The sequence below is a fragment of the Eptatretus burgeri genome, chromosome 10 (genome assembly GCF_056783735.1).
Source record: "Eptatretus burgeri isolate ZD-2024b chromosome 10, Ebu_testis_v1, whole genome shotgun sequence".
Lineage (NCBI taxonomy): Eukaryota > Metazoa > Chordata > Myxini > Myxiniformes > Myxinidae > Eptatretus > Eptatretus burgeri.
Genome location: NC_140970.1, coordinates 62,226,073 through 62,249,431, shown reverse-complemented (window position 1 = coordinate 62,249,431; position 23,359 = coordinate 62,226,073). Strand labels below are relative to the sequence as shown.

General features: G+C 43.0%; 1 protein-coding gene across 8 annotated transcripts in view; it reads left to right on the top strand.

The window, feature by feature from the left end:
* The first annotated feature begins 218 nt into the window (after positions 1 to 218).
* LOC147018701 (arf-GAP with Rho-GAP domain, ANK repeat and PH domain-containing protein 1-like) overlaps positions 219 to 23,359 on the top strand; it is a 171,062-nt gene continuing 147,921 nt past the window's right edge. For 4 of the 8 annotated variants that reach the window (XM_085898650.1, XM_085898648.1, XM_085898644.1 and 1 more), the window contains exons 1-3: positions 219 to 372; positions 1,047 to 1,144; positions 15,434 to 15,503. The gene's annotated coding sequence lies outside the window, so the exon portion shown is untranslated. Of the gene's footprint in view, positions 454 to 1,028; positions 1,145 to 15,433; positions 15,504 to 23,359 lie in introns of those variants that run through there. The other 4 variants (XM_085898645.1, XM_085898646.1, XM_085898651.1 and 1 more) reach the window with 4 other exon arrangements.

The window sequence follows — 23,359 nt, the reverse complement described above, 5'->3', positions numbered from 1 at the left end:
CAGTGAGACCACTCCTCATTTTCATAAATGCCAAGGTGAGCCAATGAAAAAAGCCAAGAATTCACACGGTTTCGGAAAAAACGATGATAATAGAAAACCTATAGAAAACCAAGACGCCAAGGTGAACAACGAATAGCCAAGATCTTGTGAAAAAAGCCAAGGAGTGGTCACACTGTGGCACACCCAGCCCAGCCTCACTCTGTCTACATTGCCGCCCACGTTTATGTCTGTTCCAACTCGTCCTTTCCTATTCCCTCCCACATTTCCTCGGTTTCTCAACGTTCCACACCTCTCATTCCTTGATCGTACATCTCAAACTCCGTCGGAACACGAATTCCTGGACAACCCGCGACGACCATTCTACACCTGGATGTGAGTCAGGTCACGTGACCGCGCGTTACCTTTAAAGCCTGAAAGTGCATCTGCCTGTGCTCCTGTGAAGGACCAAAGAAGGTCAGACTTGTTTGTGGGTAACTTCTGATGGCATGTTGTTCATTTAACGAACGGTCATGGGATATTGTGATGAGACCACGAGACCAAGCACGTTCTCGAGCGAACAATGGCGAAGTACCTGAGAGCGTTGAATCGTGCTTTGGCAAGGTGTCAACACCTGTTTTGGTGTCATTATCATGGATCCATAGTGGAGTAACCCGCGTACTATCCACCGTCATACCCATTGTAGGTATGCAGGCCTTTTAAACGAGGTGAACCTTACACGTGACCGATGCTCGCTACTTTGTGACTGCACAGCACGTGCCACAGCACGTTACGTCACTCGACGAGCCTTGTGGATAAATTTCCATATCATGAGTAAATGTTCCTCATTTGTCAATGCTGATATGCGTTTCTTCTTTCAATAGATCTACACCCATTGAGGAATAGATATTCGCCTGAAGGTGTTCCCACCTGGACACCTGGCTCATGAAGACTAAGAAACCAAAGTTCAATTCCTATATTTGTATTACAAGGCCACATCATGTCCTTGAAATTCAAGTACAAGGACATTGATGTCTAATAATGCCTTTGTCCTACCTGCATTTTCACAGGTACGAGCTCCTTGAAATCGATGCAAGTAGTTTTGGAGTTTGGGGCTGTCTATTGGCTCACTTGGCGTCAGACATTGGGTCTTCTTCGCACCATTAAGGTAAACAAAACCCTTCTTTTAAGGAGGATATACAGTACTTTGCAAGTTGGCCGGAATACAAGCACACCATTGATTTGCTCCTTTGGAAACAAACTGTGGGATCATAACATCTACACACGAATACTGATCGATGTGACGGGTGGCTCGATGTCCATGCAGAAGGACAGTGTCGTCTGTGATGCAACATGCTGTTTGTAAAGATCCGTTTTGTTCTCGTGAACTTCAGCGCAATTGCGTGTTGTTGGTACGATCAGGGGCACAGTGATGGAGAGCTTCAAGGTGCTCGGGCCTTTCTCTTGGCCGTGATACATAAAACCGTTCTGCCTGACACTAATTTTGACTGATTTTTTTTTATTTCTACTCCTTTAGAAGCAAAGTGACCCCACCCTGCCCAGCCTTTTCCAAAAATTCAAGTTGCACTCCTGGGTGTGAAATGCTCTCCAATCTACAGGGTGGCCTGAAAGTCGCTTTACCCCTCCCGAGTAAAGTATTCGTTCTTAACTTATATTAATATGAGCAAATATCACCCAACGCTTCGCTGATGGGAATACTAAAGGGGGGAGGGAGAAAGAAAGGGATGGGGAAGAGGGAGAGAGGGGTGGGAAAGAAAGAGCGGGGAGAGTGAAGAGATGGATGGGGAAAGGAGGGAGGGGGAGCAAGGAGGGTGGGGGAAAGGAAGACAGTGTGAGGTGAGAGGAAGGGAAGGCAGACGTGCGGTGGAGCGTTAATTACGATTCATACTGTCTCATCAAAATGATTCTGCATAGGATAACAGTGAAGATGGAAACAAAATAATGTCTGAAATCCATTTTCTACCAGTCATACTATAAACACTGCCCGGATGCATCCAGAGACGAACACTGCCCAGACGTGTCTGGAGACAGAGAGAGACAGAGAGAGACAGATAGAGAGAGACAGAGACAGAGACAGAGAGAGAGAGAGAGACAGAGACGAGAGTGAGGGAGGGTACTGCACTGCATTCGGAGGAGATAGAGCAAGGATGGGAAAGAGAGGTGAGGGTAGGGGAGTTAGCAGAAAGAATATGTAATGCTTACTGAAACATACACACACACACACACACACACACACACACACACACACACACACACACACACACACACACACACACACACACACACACACACATTGTCAGTGTGATTGCCATCTACAGTACTTACTGTATACAACCCAGAAACCTTGAGTAGCTTTCACTCAAAAATAATGTTGCATTTATATAGACCTTTCAGGGATATGTTCACAAACATTATTTTTTATAAAGAGCTGCATGGGGACAGGTGGAAAAATATGGCTCAGTACTTTAGAAACCATGTTAATGCGGCAAAAGGCTCAGAAATTGGATGTTATTTCAGAGAAACACTCGCTCAGGGTGACGGAGCACGAACCACCACTCAGGGTGACAGAGCAAGAACCACTCGCTCAGGATGACAGATCACAAACCACTCCACTCAAGGCGACGGTGCACGAACCACTCGCTCAGGGTGATGGAGCACGAACCACTCGCGCTGGCTGAGGGAGCACAAACCACTCCACTCAAGGCGATGGAGCACGAACCACTTGCTCAGGGTGACGGAGTACAAACTACTTGCTCAGGGTGATGGAGCACGAACCACTCGCTCAGGGTGACAGAGCACGAACCACTCGCTCAGGGTGACAGAGCACGAACCACTCACTCAGGGTGACAGATCACGAACCACTCGCTCAGGGTGACAGATCACAAACCACTCCACTCAAGGCAATGGAGCACGATCCACTCGTTCAGGGTGATGGAGCACGAACCACTCGCGCTGGCTGAGGGAGCACAAACCACTCCACTCAAGGCGATGGAGCACGAACCACTTGCTCAGGGTGACGGAGTACAAACTACTTGCTCAGGGTGATGGAGTACGAACCACTCGCGCTGGCTGAGGGAGCACGAACCACTCCACTCAAGGCGACAGAGCACGAACCACTCGCTCAGGGTGACAGAGCAAGAACCACTCGCTCAGGGTGACAGAGCACGAACCACTCGCTCAGGGTGACAGAGCACGAACCACTCGCTCAGGGTGACAGATCACGAACCACTCGCTCAGGGTGACAGATCACAAACCACTCCACTCAAGGCGATGGAGCACGAACCACTCGCTCAGGGTGATGGAGTACGAACCACTCACGCTGGCTGAGGGAGCACGAACCACTCCACTCAAGGCGACAGAGCACGAACCACTCGCTCAGGGTGACAGAGCAAGAACCACTCGCTCAGGGTGACAGATCAAGAACCACTCGCTCAGGATGACATATCACAAACCACTCCACTCAAGGCGACGGAGCACGAACCACTCGCTCAGGGTGATGGAGCAGGAACCACTCGCGCTGGCTGAGGGAGCACGAACCACTCCACTCAAGGCGATGGAGCATGAACCACTCGCTCAGGGTGATGGAGCACGAACCACTCGCGCTGGCTGAGGGAGCACGAAGCACTCGCTCAGGGTGACGGAGCACGAACCACTTGCGCTGGCTGAGGGAGCACGAACCACTGGCTCAGGGTGACGGAGCACGAACCACTCACTCAGGATGACTGAGAATGAACCAATCGCTCAGGATGACAGAGCACGAACCACTCGCTCAGGGTGACAGAGCAAGAACCACTCGCTCAGGATGACAGATCACAAACCACTCCACTCAAGGTGACGGAGCACGAACCACTTGCTCAGGGTGACGGAGTACGAACTACTCGCTCAGAGTGATGGGACACGAACCACTCGCGCTGGCTTTGGGAGCACGAACTACTCGCTCAGGTTGACAGATCACAAACCACTAACTCAAGGTGACGGAGCACGAACCACTGGCTCTGGCTGAGGGAGCTCGAACTACTCGCTCAGGGTGACGGAGCACGAACCACTCGCTCTGAATTACGTGGTGCGGAAAAAGCATCTGCAGAGAGTGAACAATTCAATCAGAATGATGTCGTGCGATCGGCAATGGACACTTGGCAAGTGGCTTAAGCACTCATGCAAGCACTCCAATTAAATGGTTGATAAGGAGCGGTTGGCCAGGCTGTCGCTGCATACCATAAAGGATTTCAATAACTTTAAAGCCCGTCTTCACTGCGTACGCAGCAGTTAATGAAATATCGTGACTTTATCCACAAAAGTTTCCGCTCAATGCAGAACAACCCTGGATACATCGCAAAGTTCAATCGCCGGTGAAATAAACTTTGCAGAAAATCCGCCATTCTGCCTGCTCATCTGTGCACATGTCACGTGGTACATCGTTCATGGTCCACACAAACGTGATAACTTTTTTTTTTTTAACCAGTTTTTTTTTTTTTACCAGATTTGCTTTGAGTCCCCGTGGAGCACATTGCGAAACATCCGAAAATATAGACACAGATCTGGCAGACGCTATGGATCGGCAGTCCCTCTGGGGGACAGGGTGTGAGGTCTTGCAGTGAATGCATTAAATCATGTAGCTCGATGAAGCTGGTTAATTTGTTCGCTCAATATAATTCTCCAAACAGTTGAAAAAGATAAGTTTGATGCTTTGGAAATTACACATTTTCTTGTGTATGTACGGACGAAGGAACATAGCCTCGCTTGCTTAAAATATATAGGCATATCGGCTTAGTTACAAGGCTCGTTATTTCTTTCTATTAACGACGCTCATTTGGTCTGGAAGATATCCGATCCTAAAAAGCGAAATCATATTTCAATGATATACTTTAATCAGTCCATGAGACGAGATCGTGGAAAATCATATTATATATTGCATGAAATCGCTCCAAGCTCTGAATTTGAAAACTTATAGTTCTTACAAAACCGATGTACACAACGATGTGTAGCTACGATGAACAGTCTTCCGATATGAGTAAGGAAAGTGAAAAAAAAAAAACTATCACTAAGAAATCCTTGCGGCCTGTTCCGAGTCAAGGCATGGTTGAGCAGGCCCAAAAACATGGCTGTTTCAGACTCCACCGAGGTTACCCAGGAAACACCTTAAGATCCAGAGAGTGAGGTGGCCGAGGATCACCTGATGAAGGACATAATTAAATAAGGCCGTTAATTATCTTCAAAAGGTGTGTTTTAATTAACCAAAACACCCCATTTTCACTCTTGCACTTCCTTGGAGTTTTCTTGGTATGCTGCAAAGTTCCAAGCTGCTAGTTTTTATGGTTTTTGGAGTCATGGAGGAGAGACACACACACACACACACACACACACACACACACACACACACACACACACACACACACACGCTCACACTTTTATTAGTATAGATACAGCTTTTATTGTGCAGTACTTACAATAATTGATCATTCATTGTATTTGTGTGTGCTCCATCATTCTCATCACACCACTGAATTCGCCACCAAGCCCTCTTAGAAATCTTGTGTCGCATTTGTGGAGTCAATTGTCCGAAAGAGACCACGACTGCAGCTTCGACCGATCGTCTTTGTTTCTTTGATCATTGTTTACCCTTTTGTTGACACTTTCTCCTTGATGAAGCCCCACAAAGAGTTCTCTGGAATCGTCAGATCTGGACTACATGGTAGCTACAATAGAGTAGTTGGGAAATTTAACAGGGGTAAAGCGACCTTCAGGCCACGCTCTATGTGGCTACCCTGTGCCATCTCATGCTCACTCCATCCCAATGATAGACCTTTTCTGTTCCAATTGACTTTTGATAGACCTTTTCTGTTTCTGTGCCTCACCTCTCACCCCCTCCATGCCTCTCATCTTTTTTTGTCCACTAAAATTAGTCCTCACCATCAGCCAGCCACAACCACTCCTGGGCTGACCATAAAGCATAGCTCACCTCTAAAGTTAGCCACGGACTAGGTATCCACCGTTATTCCGAGGTATTCCTTGGAAAATTGAACTACTGCACTCACAGACTGCAAGGACTTTGTCAATAGCTCAATGGGGTATCGCTCTCTCCTGTGGGTTGGCACTCCAGCATCACTCTTCTGGATTCTCTTCTGGTTGGCACTCTTCTGGATTCTTCTCCTTCTGTTGTATGCAGCACATAGTTGTGGGTGGCAACCCTTGTGGGTGTGCAGCTGTGCCACTGATGCAGTGCCCCCTGTAGGTTAGATAGGAATTTGTAATTTCTTCAGGGTACCAGCAAAAACTTGGCTTCTCTTCACAAAGGACACCATGGATTCTTTACCATCCTTAACATCCATCAACTAATGCCGGTGGATGGGACACTGTTTTACATCCACCTGAGGGAGGGCACATGCATTGATGCTTCATCATTCATGCAAAACAACAGGATGATAGTTTGTAGCTGGGTCAGGATTTGTACCCAGACTAGACAGCTCATAAACAAGTGTGCATACCTCTAATCTAACTGGCATGCCCATGACTAAACAAGTGTGCATACCTCAAGTCTAACTGGCATGCCCATTACTGTATCTGTGGCATCTAAAGCTCTTCAGCTTATTTGCCTCTCACGTGATGCAGGTGAAGAACCAGGCCTGTTGATTTCACATCATCGGCATCATTCTTCCATGGGCCGACATTGGTCATTGCCATCTCAGCAGTCAGTATATCACATTGCTCTTCCATGAGCTTCCTGCACTCCTGACGGAGTCGGGGTAGGAGCGGGGGGGGGGGGGGGTTCATATCCCACCCCTGATCCAGAAATGTTGATCAGGGTTTGAATCCCACGACCTGATCACCAAATGTCGTGGCTCTGGCGGTCCAGGTTAATCCCCGCCCCCAATCCAAATTGTGGTGATGGGTGGTTAACACCAGCAGCCCGGATAGTGGAGTGGTTTTTCCTTATGAGGAGGCAGACACGTTGATCCTCAGTGATTATCACGCATGCGGGAAGGGTAGGGCAATGGCGGCGCGAAAGGGGCATGGAGAAGCACAGCATGGGGGGAAGGGGGGGGTTATACTCGAACCCTACAACAAATACATGGACACAGCAACTTAAAATGAGCACGGTATTTAATGACAATAGGAATATTTACAAATGTAATTATAAATGTAATAATTATATATATATATATATATATATATATATATATATATATATATATATATATATATATATATATATATATATACGTGAGGTAAAGTAAACTATAAGTCGAGGCACCTCTACACACATACTTAAATACAGGATCGGGGAATACTAACAAAAAAACAAAGCAAATCCTCCCTTTATTCTGGCACTTAGCTTGGCCCAGAGATGGTCTTCGTGGAATTTGGAATCGAGGAACTTCTGTTTGCATGTGTCGATGCATGCAAAATAGCGCCAAGTCACTCTCTTGCAGTGGGAACGTTTGTCAGGCAATTTGTGAGCGGTATTCAACACCAAGGCTCAGAGACCCCATGCAGTTGCTTCGTGCATCGATCGTCCTCACCAACCCGCCGTCTGATATACACGAGGCTCAGAGGCCCGTCGCATACGACCAGCAAAGAGTCGATGGCCAGCGCCTCCCTTTACCACGCGAGATAAATCGCCTCAACATGAAGACGAGAATCGTGCCGTCTTCTTCATGCTTTGAAGGAAAGGCAGCTGTAAAGCCCCGTTCTTACAGGCCATCTCCGAGCTACGTTCTCTCTCGACCACTCGACCACGTGCATCCCTCACTCCGTACTCAACCGTTCCTCCTCCAAAGTCTCCACTCTCTGTCCATTTTGATCTGCTACCTCCCATGCCCTCTTCTTCTTCTTCATGCGTCTCATGTCACGCCCATCAATCCTCTGCCACCAGGGTGTGGCCTGCTCACATAAAACCCGGGAAGGCGGGTCTTCTGTCCGCTTGTAGTTGTTTTAGGGACGTGTTCCCCACCTTTATTGCCGATCTTGGAATACAAAACGTAGGGGAAGTTCACAGGGGGGCGATTACATACTGGGGGGTGGGGGGAGGGGGGGAATTACATGCTGGGCCCGCTGGGCCGGTTACTTTGAGCGGTTGTACCAGGCTGATCCCCCAGCTGTCGAGTTGGACGTCAGGGGTGTTACAATCCCTGTTGCTGACCCTCCAATCAACTGTGGCCCACCTTCGCTTGTGGAAACACAGGCTGTGGTGAAATTGAAATCATTGGCATCATTCTTCACAAATTGCCTGACAAACGTTCCCACTGTGAGAGAATGACTTGGCGCCATTTTGCATGCATCTACACATGCAAACAGAAGTTCCTCGATTCCAAGTTTCACACAGGCTGTGGTGGAATTGAAATCATGAAATTGAAACCGGAAACACCGGTTTAAACGGGACAAAGCTCCAGGGATCTGTGGCATCCATGCTGAACTTCTCAAGGCTGGTGGAAATGTTGCACTCGTGTCATTGCATGCAGTTCTGTGCTCTGCCTGGAACACGGGCATCGTCCCAACTGACTGGAAGAGGGGCCTTGTTGTCCCTCTCTGGAAAGGGAAGGGTGATCGCCAAGACTGCAATAAGTCACGTGGTATGGCAGCCATGTTGGAAAAATGGAAAAACTTGGGACTTCTATCTCTAAAACTGCACCAAGGAAAATATTGAAACTTGGGACATGGCAAGTACTCCTCATGGGGAATAAATGTGATTTTTTTAATGACATCATAGGTGCCTTTGTTATGACAATAATTGCATATGTAGAACGCTACATCTGATCAGTATGAAAAATTTTGAGGGTCATCTAGGGATAAAATGGTCCACAGAAAAAAATGTGATGATGCCATTGGTCACTTGATTCGGCAACCATATTGTTTAAAATAAAAAATATTCAAAAATCTTCTTCTCTGAAGTGGCTGAACAGATTGAGGTGAAACTTTACATTTATGACCACCTATCCATGAGGAACAAAAGGTTCACACATCTTATGTCATAGGTCACATGGTTTGGCAGCCGTATTGGATTTACCCGAAAACCTATAACAAAATATCCTCCAGAATGGCTGGACAAATCGAGGGGAAACTTCACACAAATGCTCCCCAAATCATGGGTGTACAAGTTTGTTAAGGGATAATTGATAGGTCACATGATTTGGCAGATTTGAAACCTTAACAAGTTTGTTAAGGAATAATTGATAGGTCACATGATTTGGCAGCCATATTGGATTGAAGAAAAATGTTAAATAATGTTTTCTCTGAAACCGCTTGATCAATTGACGTGAAACTGCACAATTGTGATCTTGTAATGATGGTGAATACATGTTTTAAATTTCAACTTAATCAGACACATGGTCTGGCAGCCATGATTATTTAATTTTTTGATCTGGGTTCTTTTTGTTGTTTTTTTATTTTATTTTATTTTATTTATTTTTGAATAAGGCTCACTTGGCTGTGCCTGGATGAGTTTGAGGTTAGAGTAGCAGCTGAAATGCTAATCCTATCCAGGTTCCTCCTGATGACTTCATCTTTTCCTTTTGCTTGTTTGGGTTCCTTCTGATGACTCCAAGGCAAGAGTGTACCTATTTGGTCTTCAATTTGATTTGAATTGAATTTATTTTAACCCCATTCTAAATTCAATTGAATAATGAGTAATACTAAAAAAAACGTCATGGGTCAGGGTGAGGTGTCCGATCAAAGCGGGGTTGCATCAAAGCGCGGCGTCTTGGTACCCGGTCATCACTGCCAGCAGTTATAAAGTGGCAGTTCTAGTTGTGTCTCATTAATTACAAAACACACCACACAAAATACACCACACAAAAGAAGTCTTGATGTGAATCTGCAATCTAATTGCTGTTTTTCTTGTTTTAATTGTAACCAATAAAGTACCAAGCAAAAGGATCAGAGCATATTGTTTTACCGATCGACATGTGTTATCCATTCGTACCTTTCTGCCTTCTCAGCTCCAGAATATCTTTCCCATCACCTTTTGAACTTCACCACAGTGTCTCTACCTCCACAACAATTCTTTACAGACTGTTCCACATCACAAATACTTCCTGAAATGAAATGCAGAACATATTGTCTTTTACTCTTATCTTTTGTTCTTTTTCCTTTTCATCAACAAATATTGTCCTCTTTCACAAACACCTTTCATCATTTTCAACAATTTGCTCAAAGTCTTTCGGTCAAATTATTTAGTTTTCCAAATCATCTCGATAAAGACACCACTGCACATGTTATCTGAGTTTCCGACAGAAATTACAGCTTTCTCTTCTTTTTCATTTCCACATTTATTTCCATAGCCAAGCATAGACCTACAAACACATTTAAGTGACGTATTGTCTGTTTTACAAGGCACATCTCTAATTTCCCTGGAAATGTTGAATTTTGTGTAATTTTTTTTTTTAAATGAAGTAGATAAAGAGAACACTTCGATGACAATCAGATATATTTATTCACATTTTGAATTCCGACTTGTGTTTCACTCTAAATCTAATTTTTTTTGTTCCTTTAGGATATTTAAACTCTTCAGCTCACGGTACCTTCCTTGAGTACTGCTCACCTGTCATACCACCCTTATCTCTCATATCCCAAACCCACAACCTGTCTTCAGCAAATTTAGATATTGTATGGATGGGACACATATATAGGCAAGATGATGAACAGGTAGAAGTACTGGCATGTTACTTTTTTGGAACTCATGTTCCTAAGGTGGAAGGAGGTTACTTTTTTCAACCCTTTCTGTCTGTTTGTCTGTTTGTCTGTTTGTCTGTTTGTCTATTTTCCTGTATGTCTGTTTGTATGCCTGGTGTTGGCTTAATGGTTAGGGAGGTGGGCTTAGACTCCGAGGATCCTGAGTTCAAATCCCACTCTGCTGTTGAATTAATCCCAGGTGGGGTTGACTCTGCCTGTCATCCTTCTGAGGTCGGCAAAATGAGTGTCAGCATGCTGGTATCCTGTGTCGGAGTGGTGGCCTGTCTAGGATTGTTCCCAACAGCCAAGGAGATTGCTTCGGTAGCACCAATGCTCTGCACAGAGTCTTGTCCTAATGGATGGATGGATGTCTCTTTGTGTGCATGATGTCTCAAAAAGTTGTAGATGGATTTGCATGAAATTTTGTGGACAGGTTGGGTGTGTGACAAGGACGAACTGGTTAGATTTTGGTGAAGACCTGGATCCGGATCCGACGACTGGAATTTTTTTAAATGATTCTTCACCATTGAGAGATCGGGCCAAAAATGATATGTAGCACGATATCTCAAAACGTTGTGGACGGATTCAGGCGAAACTTGGTGGACATGTTGAGTGTATGACGTGGAATAATTAATTCAATTTTAGTGAAGATCCGAATCCGGATCCAGATCCAATAATTTTTAAGTGATTCTTCACCATTGAGAGATCGGGCTAAACTGATATATATATCACGATATCTCAAAAGGTTGTGGACATATTCGGATGAAACTTTGGTGCACCGGTTGGGTGTTTGACAAGGACGAATGGCTTCAATTTTGGTGAAGATCCGAATCCAGATCTGGATACGAGAATTATTTAATTTTGAAGTGATTTTTCACCATTGTGAGATAGGGCCAAAAACGATATATGGCATATTTCAAAAATGTATGGGACCCGATATGTTCTCGTGGATCAGGCATTGCTGGGCGGAGATATGTGCTCTGTCGAATGGCCTTCTCGTATACAGTGTGATTGCTTACCACAGTTTTTACAGTTTCTAAATAGTGCTGAAGATATCCTGGGTGGGGCCTTGTGCAATGCCTCTTGGCAAGAATTTGGACAAAATCCAATGCACTGCAATAAATCAATCTCAAATTCTCACAAACTTGGTAAACAAGACACTTTTTTTTATTACCTTGAGCTGGCTATCCTACGTCGAATCAAACCTTTCAATATGCTTCTCTTCTTGGATCCCTGATGATTGACTCAAATACTTTATCGATTAATGAAGCTAAACTTTCCCCTCCCAAGTTTTCAGTTGTTTCCATCTTCCCCTTTAAAAACAAAAATTGGTGCGGAAGTAGCATTAGCTGTCTGGCCTCTGACATTTGATGTAAAAAAAAAAAAGTCTGGGTTTGATTCCCAACCTAACTATTAACTAATGGATTGGTGCTTTGTTGGCAGGGTGCACTGTCGATCACAAGGTGCACCATCCTTTAGATGGACGATAAGCTGGGTGTTTCCTATGCTCGTACTAGCTCGTGGGCGTTAAAGATCCCATGGTGTCTTTCATCACGAGCTATCGCCGGCACCTTGAACAAATTACGAATTCCCGCCACCTTCAGTCGAATGTCATGTCTGTCCCGCAAGTTTGTGACAGTCCAAAACCAAAACTTTTCCCGAGCCGACCTCTCGAGAAGGTGGGAAGAGTCAGTTCCATGAAGTATGTCGTGGTGGTGGTCATGGTGGTAGTTCATTTACATATTCCATTCTTCAGCTTGTAATACCTGGAACGTACTGAGTTATTCAATGCATCTCTATGAGCACTGGACTTATCTGCTCTTCCACTACCTCCTCATCTCACACCTCATTTTGATTTATCGCAATGAGGTGCGAAATCCCGTCTTGGAGTTTTTTTTCTTCCAAATTATCCAGCACTTGCCAATTTCATCCTTGCTCTCTTTAATCCAGACTCACACCTGTCTTTGTTTTGAGGAGTTCGTAAGTTATGCACACCATTCCTTTTCGATGTCCAACAGGAGAATAAGGTTAAATGTTTGTATTGCATTAAAAAATAACATTTTGGCCAAAGCTTGTTTTTAAAGCTTTATTTTCCTGTTGGATATAATATTGTTGTTTGGATGTTTCATTTTGCTCCTGCATTCAAGTTTTACTTTGCATTCCGACGTAAGGCGTTGCCAAGTTTTGGGACAACCTTTTTGAATTGTAAATGTTGTGACACTTTTTGTTACAGAATACCAATTTTATAATGGTCTAAAACCTTGCATTCACAATAACACACGTAGGGCATTCAAAATGTTATTCAAACAAGATACGATAATCCATGTATAATGACGTGTGTGTGTTTTTTCACGAATCATATAGTCTTATCTATCTATAATTCCAGCAGTCTGTGTGTGTGTGTGTGTGTGTGTGTGTGTGTGTGTGTGTGTGTGTGTGTGTGTGTGTGTGTGTGTGTGTGTGTGTGTGTGTGTGTGTGTGTGTGTGTGTGTGTGTGTGTGTGTGTGACCGCTGTTTCTAGACAACCACTGGTCCGATCTAATTGAAACTTGCCATGTATATTGCTGGGGACCTGACTATGTGCCTTTTCAAGGTTTGATATTAATCGGACAAGTGCTTCCCAAGTTATGGCCATTTATTTACCAACCAATGACAAGACACGTTGCTGCGTAGGCGTGGCCGATGGGGGAAGGGAAGCTCAGCCACGTTCCCCATTACGGGTTACAACGTACGGGCTTCCGGAGAGTGATGACTTCGTGTAGTCTAATAATTTCTCGATTTCTTATGCGCATTTATAGATAAACACATTGCCCCAAGTTATGATCATTTTCATATTAGACGGTGCATAAATTTCGGTAACATCAGAGTGAGCTGGTATGCTCCGAACCAGGAAGTAATTTTTTTTCTCTCTCTTCTCTTCTCTTTTTGTTTTTCCTTGCGACGACATTGCAAAAAGGTAAAATACGTTGGCACTAATTGAATAATTGGCCATTAAAACTAAATTGCGAATAATCGTAACTACGATATGCGAACTTCCGGACCATGCACGTACGGGCACGCGAGAGCGAAGAAACGGCCTGTGTGGTTGTTGTTTCTTGCTCGCGGTTTGAATATTTATTTATTAATTTCTTTTTATTTATTTTTACCGGCACGTACTAGTATATTGAAATTATATCTTGGTTGATGTATGTATGTCGTTCGTAGAATATTTTAACATCCCTCATATCTTTAAAACCATTGTTTTTTTTTTTGTTTTTTTTTAATAAACAAGGCACAACTCATGTAAATTTGTTCTGTGCAATAGTTACAAACAAATAAAAATATTTTTTCCATATCGACTGATTTATTACCTCCACCACCGAAGGTGGAGGTTATATATTCACCCCTTTCTGTCTCTTTGTTTTTGTCTGATTTTTGTTTGTCTGTTTTTTTTGTCTGTGTTCACGATATCTCAAAAAGTTTTGGATGGATCCAGATTAAATTTTGTGGAAAGGTTGGATGTTTGACAAGGACAAACTGATTATATTTTGGTGAAGATCCAGATCCAGATCCGGATCCGACGACTATAATTTTTAAAGTCTCTCTATCGAGTGCGGCCTGTGGCTGCTGGTTGCATCATTGGTTGGGACGCTGTTATGCCGCTGATGCAGTGCCCCCCATACCAGTACACTGGTACTCATTTTGCCGACCTCAGAAGGATGACAGGCTGAATCAACCTCCTGGTGTATATTAATTCAGCGGCCAATAGGGCTTGAACTCAGGACCCTAGGATCCCAAGCCCCCACCCTAACCATTAAGCCAACACCAGGCTGTTTTTAAAGTGATTCTTCACCATTGAGAGATCGGGCTAAACTAATATGTAGCACGATATCTCAAAAAGTTGGAGACTGATTCAAATGAAACTTGGTGGACATATTGGGTGTGTGACGTGGAAGAATTTGTTAAATTTTGGTGAACATCCGGATCCGAATCTGGATATGAGAATTATTTAATTTTTCAAGGTGATTCTTCTCCATTGAGAGATAGGGCCATAAGCGATATAGTACTGGATAGCATGATATTTCAAAAATGTATTGGGCCCGAGATGTTCTCGTTGATCAGGCATTACGTGGCGGAGGTATGCGCTCTACCGAGTGCCTTTCAAGTTGTCCATGCAATTGTCTGGACAAAAGGACTTTGATAATAGCAACCTATCCAATTTTAAGCTTGTATTAAATTCTCTGAAAACCAATAGCAATTTGGCCTGCCTTCAGAATGAACATGCAATGACCTACTTTTCCTCTGGTTTCAAATTTACTCAAGCACTTGATGAGATGCCATTGTACTTTATAACTATGGATGCCTTGGTACTTCTGAGGAATAGATACACAGCTGTGGGTAAAACTACTTAAATGTCCACAGGTTCAACCACTAAAACCACTTCTCTTCTTCAACGACTAAAAGTAAGAAAAACATTTTGACAACCAGGATTTAGTTCAGGGTCAAGTAATCACCTGCTTGACTCGTGAAAGGCACTCGATAAATATCCAAATCCACACGGATTTGAGCCGACACCAAAACAAAAAAAATTTCCAATGAACTCCACTTCCAAATGAACTCTCCTTTCGCATCTCCAAAAATAATGACGGTATTGTAAAATGTTCCTTATTTTTTAATTTACTTTTAAAATCTGCTTTTGATATAATTTACTCCATGAGAAATTTCTCATGAACTTAAAATGTTAATGAACAGCTGATCAGCACTTCATGTTCTGTTATCTTTCACACAGGCATTCTATCCGACGAGAAGCGGCATGACGGAAAGATAACAGTGTCCCTCGAGCATTCCGGAAAAACAAGGTGCGGTTAGCAAACTTTCTTGACATTGCCTCTTTTACATGCGGCCTAGAGTTCCTGCAGAACTTTTGGTCACTCCGTGTTGATATGCAATTGCTTCGCAACTGCCCTGCTTGGAGAGTGTATTGTTGTATTAAAATTGTACACTTGGCTTGTCAGAGGGACCTTGTAATGGTCTATCCGAATCTCACTCGCTTGTTTATGCAAAGCAAAGGAGTCCTTTTTGTGCAAAGGGAACTTTGGCTGGTTGTGGTTACACACTACATAATCAGGGAAGTTTTGCTTCACTGCTTTGGAACATTGAAATGAGACGGTTTCTTTGAGTAGCTTAGAGGTTAGTTGAGGGAAGTAGAGGTTGGGATTGGCAATGGGGAGAAGTATGAGTGCAGTTTTGGAAAGTGAGTTTGGACTTCAGATGCAGACGGCAAGTTATGATTGAGATTAAAGAATCATTCACCTGTGTTTGACAAGCATCACTGCTAAAGAGCATTGAAAGATGATGGTAAAGTACCAGTGTTATTCATATTTTACTGTGTGTGTGTGTGTGACCGAGAAAGTCTGCATGAAAATCTCTGATCGGGTTTTTATTTTATTGTCTTGTGACTCACCCTGTCTAAGTCCTTGTAGTGTGAATGCTTTAAGATAGAATGTAAGCTGTCGAGATATTGTGGGGCGTGTGGGATTTGTATAGTGTACAAAGAAAAGTTGTGATATGTGTACCTTCTCTTCTTTTGCTCCCTTTCCCCCTTTGCTTTGATTAGTTTTGAGAAATAGGTTTAATAAACAGTGTTGGCTTGGTGCACAGTTTGTTTAGAACAATAACCACAACACAAGTTAAAGTCATGGCTGTTGTGAATTGGAGCGAAAATCCCTCGTTCGGAGGTTTTTGAAACCACAGCGGTTCATCCTGGGTACATTGCTTTCAGATGGATGAATTGGCTGTAAGTGACAGATCTCATTAGAGATTCTGTATATCGTAAATCAAAGAAAAGATCTGTTTGGCTTTCCCGGCAGAGTGTGTATGGTCTTTGAGGAGTATCTGTCACAAAATTGGTGATCGTGTGGGTGGAAGACTTGACCTCGTATCCATCTCACAGTCCACCATTACAATATAAGTTAGGAAGTGAGCAAATATAATATTTAATATATATATTTTTATATTATTATATTTTATATATATATATACAAATATTTTAAAAATAAAATGAGCAAATATTGGTGCATCTTGGACTGTTATAAGTATCCTGTGAGTTTAACTTATTGAACACCATCCCTGTATTTGCCCGAACGCTGTAAACTCGAGATTGTGTTAAAAATTAATTACTGCTGTATATTTTTGATTCGTAGTTTATCTTCCTCCTTTAACACATACTGTACTTGCATAAGTGTCCAGAAGATGGAAACATTTACGCATCTGCGTGGAAATTTATGTAAAACATATTCTCATCACGTGTAAGTCTTTGACAGCAAAGCAGGGACTCCCAAAGGCAAGACATGGTTATCTGGATATAAATTACTGGGATAATAAATATGGTGTACTTGTTTCCTCAGCGTGACATTTCCTTTTTCACAAAAGGAAAAGAAGTTCAAATCTGAGTTATTCCTAGTTTTTAAATTCTGATTTTGGAGAATATATACAGGGAGAACGTTTTTGATTATATGAAATAATTTTGATACCTCACCCCTTGCTCAGCTTGATGCGATGGAAACCAAGGCCTTCAATATTATTGGGATTTCCTACAATGAAGCTGAGTCTCTAGGCCTATCACTTTCCCATCGCAAACAGGTCGGTGGTCTCTTTGTCTTCTGCCGCCTCCTTTCTGGTCTTGCACCCTCTGCCCTTTCCGTGCTTTGTTCGCCACCCCTTCCCCCAGGTTTCTGCAGGGTGCGTGGGACCCACCATCAACCCCATTTAATTGGGTTGATCATGAATTGATGTAGAATATGCTGAGAGAAATTTGGATGTCAAAGCACCTGATATATCTGCTAAGAAGCCTATCCACTAAACAAGAAGCCACAGTAAGAACAGAGTATGGAGAGACAGAATGGCTTGGAACTCAAGAAGTGATGGAGTGACGGCACTCAAAAAGGCAAAGGGCGAAAACATAAAGTATTGATTGATACTATAAAATTACACTGTTCTTGTTATATACTTGAGCAGGTTAGGTCAAGTGCATTTATAAAGGCTGTTAATATATAATTGTGTGTGTGTGTGTGTGTGTGTGTGTGTGTGTGTGTGTGTGTGTGTGTGTGTGTGTGTGTGTGTGTGTGTGTGTGTGTGTGTGTGTGTGTGTGTCAGTGTGTCAAAACTGTGTATTTCCTCCAGAACTCTGAAACTTTGCATGCACACTAAGGGAACTCCAAGGCAGTGCGTGAATAAAAAATGGGTATGGTATTTGGTTAATTTAAACACCCCTTTTGAATATAATTAATGGGGTGCTCATCATCAACAACCAAAAAAAGCCTCACGAAGATGATGGTACGCTATCTTGGTCAACCCGCTGTCACCTCACAGTGGCGTTAAGCCGCCATTTTGTTTCGGCCTGCTCAAATATGCCTCCACTTGGAACAGGCCGCAATTATTTCTACACGATAAAGCGCTCAAATTTTTTTTTTCACTTTGCCCACTCATATCATCAAATTCCTGATCTTCATACCTATGAATCGCTGTGTACATCACTTTTGAAGGCACTATAGATTTCAAATTAGTAGCTGGGAGCGATGCACTTTTGCCTACTCCTCTGAGATCCGATGGTTAATCATGATGAAACTTCATAGAATCACATTTTGTTTACCACAATGCACCTTAAAAGGGGTTTTAATCAGTCATTTTCTCACAATTCATAACTTATAAACACACAAGCCACCAGCTGTCCCCATCTCAGAGGGTAGATCCATACATACGATGCTTTATAAAAAGGCCAAATTTTTTCAGACTTTGGAATTTCAGATTTTATAAAGGCTTTTTCAGATTTTGGTGTGTGTGTGTGTGTGTGTATGTGTGTGTGTGTGTGTGTGTGTGTGTGTGTGTGTGTGTGTGTGTGTGTGTGTGTGTGTGTGTGTGTGTGTGTGTGTGTGTTTCCTCCAGAGCTCCAAAACCATGAAACCTAGCGGCCTGAAACTTTGCATGCATACTAAGGGAACTGCACGGCAGCGCATAAATAAAAACTAGGTATTTGGGTAAATTTAAACACCCCTTTTGAAGATAAATTAATGTGGTGCTCATCATCAAAAACCTTACCTCTCTAATTGGTGAGCTCCAATCATCAAATATGGTATCAGATGTTAAAAACAACTGTTAATGAGGACATTAGAATCTCGGTAAGATTTGTGAAGGAGTCACATGACCTCTCAAATGCACTAATCGGCAATAATTAAAAAAACAAAAATAGTACAAACACAACCTATACATCGATTTAAAGGTATTGTTACTGCTCATCTGACGACTCAACTCTCAAGTTTGAAAGAGGGGTTCGTAGAAAAAAAGGTCACCACCTTAGCTAACTTCTACATATACTGCACCTGCAAAAAATTTAAAACAGGCGATTTGATACATGTTCTGGCCCTTAATGGAAAAACATTCAATATTTTTTTTACCCAAAAGCATTACAATAATATATTTAATTTTGTTGATATTTCTGTTTAATGTTTTCCAGCTTTATTAACAAAAGATTTGTCCCTAAATATGTGCTTAATTGTGGTAGTCCAAAAGATGTACATTAGGTCCCAGGCAACGCCGGGTACCTTTGTGGGAGGAGGGAGGGGAAGGGTGGAGGTGGGAGGAGTGAGGGAAATGGTGGTATGAGGAGGGAAATGGTGGAGGTGGGAGGAGAGCAAATAAGGGGTGATGTGGGAGTCTGGAGGGAGGGGGTCAGATGGTTGTAGGTAGGGGGAGGTTTAGGAGTAAAGAGAAGGAGTGGGAGGAGGGTGTTGTCTGGCAATGCCGGGTACCTTTGCTAATACAGTTCAGTAAACCTTTAAATATCACGGGGTCTGACCAATTGTGGGCACCCTCTTGTGTACCAATTTAGTTATTGACCTGAGTTTCCTTTTGACCATTCAGGGTTTTTCAGCTGAGTTGTAATGGTTCTTTCATGCCATGAGCCTTTTGCTGTTTCTTGTGGACCGTTAATAGTTAATATTGACGTTGAAGCATAAAACGATGAAGAAAAGTTCTCCATGTAAATGTGTATCATGTAGCGCTGGCTCCAGGTGGCGGAAGGTATTATAAGTCTCCACGTTTTCCAGTGCTGTTAGGTGTTTTGAATTTCAAGCAGTAGCTATGTTTTTGCTTCATGCACATAACCCGCGTTATTTATTTTTCCTCTACAGAACTGTCACTTGCCTATACACCGCCCAGATATAGGTATGCCTCAGAAGAATGTGTTGCATGTTTGGAACAAGATCACCCTTGTAGTACAGGCATTTTTGCAGAAATATTTGGTCAACCTCCCACAAATTTCAACAAAAGCAAACAACAGATTTTGATTCCTGGATGTCCTCTGTGACAGAAAAAAAAGTCCTAAGGGATCCTCCAGGGGGAAAGTCCTGAAATCATGGAAATCCAATATGGCCATCACCTGGCTTGTAAATGAGAGTTTGTAAAGATTGATATTTTAATATGTAAATATATGTTTTTCTGCATTCTAATTGTTTCTAGTTATGGTTAGTATATTGATATACAAGAATAATTATAACAAAGTGAAATGTATTGAGGGTAAAATAAAAAATTATAGCTTTTTTATCCAAAAATGTCAATTTTTTGTTCCGAAAAATATATATTTACCTGATACTGATTTTAGCTCCTGGATCAAAACAAATAAGAAATGTTGAAGACACAAGATGACATCAAGTCTATGGTAATACAATATAATTATGTAAATCATTGAAACATGACAAAATTCACAATTCCACTCGGGGCAATCACATCTGCCTGACGAAGGTTTTGAAATGAAAATGAAAATGAAAACTCGCATTAAACTCAGAAACTACATCCATTATAAACTTACTATACATGTTGAGAAAAATCAAGCATATTAAAGTGAGAACTCGACAATGTCGTCATTATCCTCATCATTGTCACATGGAGTGTTTGTGCAGCCAGAGCCCCTGCAGTTTCCACAAGCTGGAGTGCACTCAATGTTGTTCATCTTGCATGTGCATCTCATGGTGCTACATTCAGCCTGGCAGTTGCACCTAATGACATATAACATCTTTTCAGGAGCTGGAGCTATTGATGTCTGAAGTGGCACAAAACCCTCGTCACACTTCTGCCAACCCCAGTCTGTCGGAAGAAGTTCATCTGCACATCCCTTCCATTCTTGGACTTGCAGATACACGCGCAGGCTGTGATACTTTGCTCCAAGCCACCTTGTCCCAGTACCGCTGATACCGGAGGGTGTCCAGGGTGTCAGTTGACTTTCCGTTGTAGATTATCACCAATGTTTTTTCTCCTGCATCTGCCACATCACATACGGAAGCTGGATATGTATCAAAAACCTTGGCCTGCTCACAGAATGTGTTGTTTGCTTTGAACTTTATGAGGGAAGCTCCTTTTCCAATCCCATGAAGACGAGATGTCGTGTCGCACCCAAGAACTGCATGTAGAAACAGTATGTGCTTGCATATGTCTGTACCAATCATTTTCTTTGTAGCCTTGATGTTCCAGATGCGAGGCTTCTTCGTGTTCTTTGGCTCGGGACAAAAGAAGAGGTCATGGTATTCTAAGCTTGCATGGTAGCATAGGAGGACGAGGAGGTCTGTGTCATCACCAACTAGCACAGTGTTGGTGACAGTAGCAGACTGCACGGCCTTCAGTACAATCATGAGATCAGCATCCCCTGAGGCATGGTGTGTCTCACAGTTCTTCTTCTGAAGCTCTTCACTCAACATAAAAATGAATCGCTGTTTATTCTGTCTCTTGGCAAGAAACTGTTCCTTCTTCATTGTGAGACGCATGTCAGCTGTAAATGTCACAGTAGTGCCAGCGTTCCCTTTAGACCATCTCTGGTGTGTCATGTCCTTCGTGTTGGTACTTTCATAACCATCAAACATGACTATGGCATCTCCGTACTTATTCGTTACTTAATTAGTGTACTGGTGGCATATGTCTCTGTATGTAGATCCACGAGACAATGGAATGCGTTGAACAAGTGCCCCGCCATCCAAAACATACTGTTGTCCATCATTGGGGATATCGGCTGGGACCTCGGATCCAAGAAGATTCCAGATGGCATCAGCAAAGACTGGCTTGTGTGCTTCTCAGAGCTGAAGAGAGGAATCAAAGAGGGCTGATGGATAGCTGCACAGTTCATATTTGAAGGCCGACTCCAGTTCTTCTGCTGTCTGTGCAACAGTGATCAGTCTCAGGAAAAGGAGTTGTGGGTCAACCTGGACTTGCTCTCCATCATTTTGACAGATGACTTCATGCCGAGGGGGACAACTTGGTCTTTCCTCTTAAATGTGTACTCAGCAGGTGTTTTTCCATCCAGAGATTTCAATATTTTGGCTCCTACAGCATGTGCTGCATCGATGTTGACGGTGGGGTGTGCATGAACTCCAGTGGCAATGTTCCTCAGATGTGGATCACTACTGAACGGATTCCGTTCCTGTAAATACTGAAGAGCTGATAGTGTGTCCTTCCAGTCACGAGATTGTCTTGCCTTGGTCATGTCCTTCTTCTGCTCTCCAGTGTTGTAGTTCACACCTGTGAGCTCCTGCATTGCCTGGTTTATTTCTGCACAGGCAGGCATTGATAGTAGCCATACCAGCCGTTGTTGCTCTGTCATTCCTCGCCCTCGTGTGAGCCCCCCGCTGGTCTTCAAACTTCTCATCAGAACTTGTTCGATGATCAGGTCAGATGAAAGACCTGCCCACAGGCGATCACTTCGTTGAACCACATGGGACCCCTCATCAAAACGTTGTTGGACATTGGGATGTTGAGTTTTGAGGTTGGACATCTGCTGCAGATACACCCTCGCAGATTTGGAATACAGGTTGTGGCCCGAGGCTGCCAGGTAAGGCAGCATTTTCTGGATGCCCTATAGATGTAGTGCCCAGTTCCCAGTGCGCTCTGCCCGGATGTATTTGCGTAGAATGTCTCGCATGTCCATCTACTGAACCCAGAGCACTGAAGTTATAGAAGATATCTTTGCAGACTCGGCATGCTTCTGAAGGTGGTCTTTGATTCGTTTCAAGACGTCAGACTTGCATACTTCTTCCACAGACTGGGGTTGGCAGAAGTGTGATGACGGTTTTGTGCCACTTCAGACATCAATAGCTCCAGCTCCTGAAAAGATGTTACGTGTCATTAGGTGCAACTGCCAGGCTGAATGTAGCACCATGAGATGCACATGCAAGAAGCACAACATTGAGTGCACTCCAGCTTGTGGAAACTGCAGGGGCTCTGGCTGTGCAAACACTCCATGTGACAATGATGAGGATGATGACGACATTGTCGAGTTCTCACTTTAATACACTTGATTTTTCTCAACATGTATAGTAAGTTTATAATGGATGTAGTTTCTGAGTTTAATGCGAATTTTCATTTTCATTTCGAAACCTTCGTCAGGCAGATGTGATTGCCCCGAGTGGAATTGTGAATTTTGTCATGTTTCAATGATTTACATAATTATATTGTATTGCCATTGACTTGATTTCATCTTGTGTCTTCAACATTTCTTTTTTTTTTTGGTCCAGGAGCCAAAATCAGTATCAGGTAAATATATTTTTTTCGCGACAAAAAAGCTATAATTTTGTATTTTACCCTCAATAAATTTCACTTTTTTATAATTATTCTTGTATATCAATATACTGACCATAACTAGTATAGAAACAATTAAAATGCAGAAAAACATATA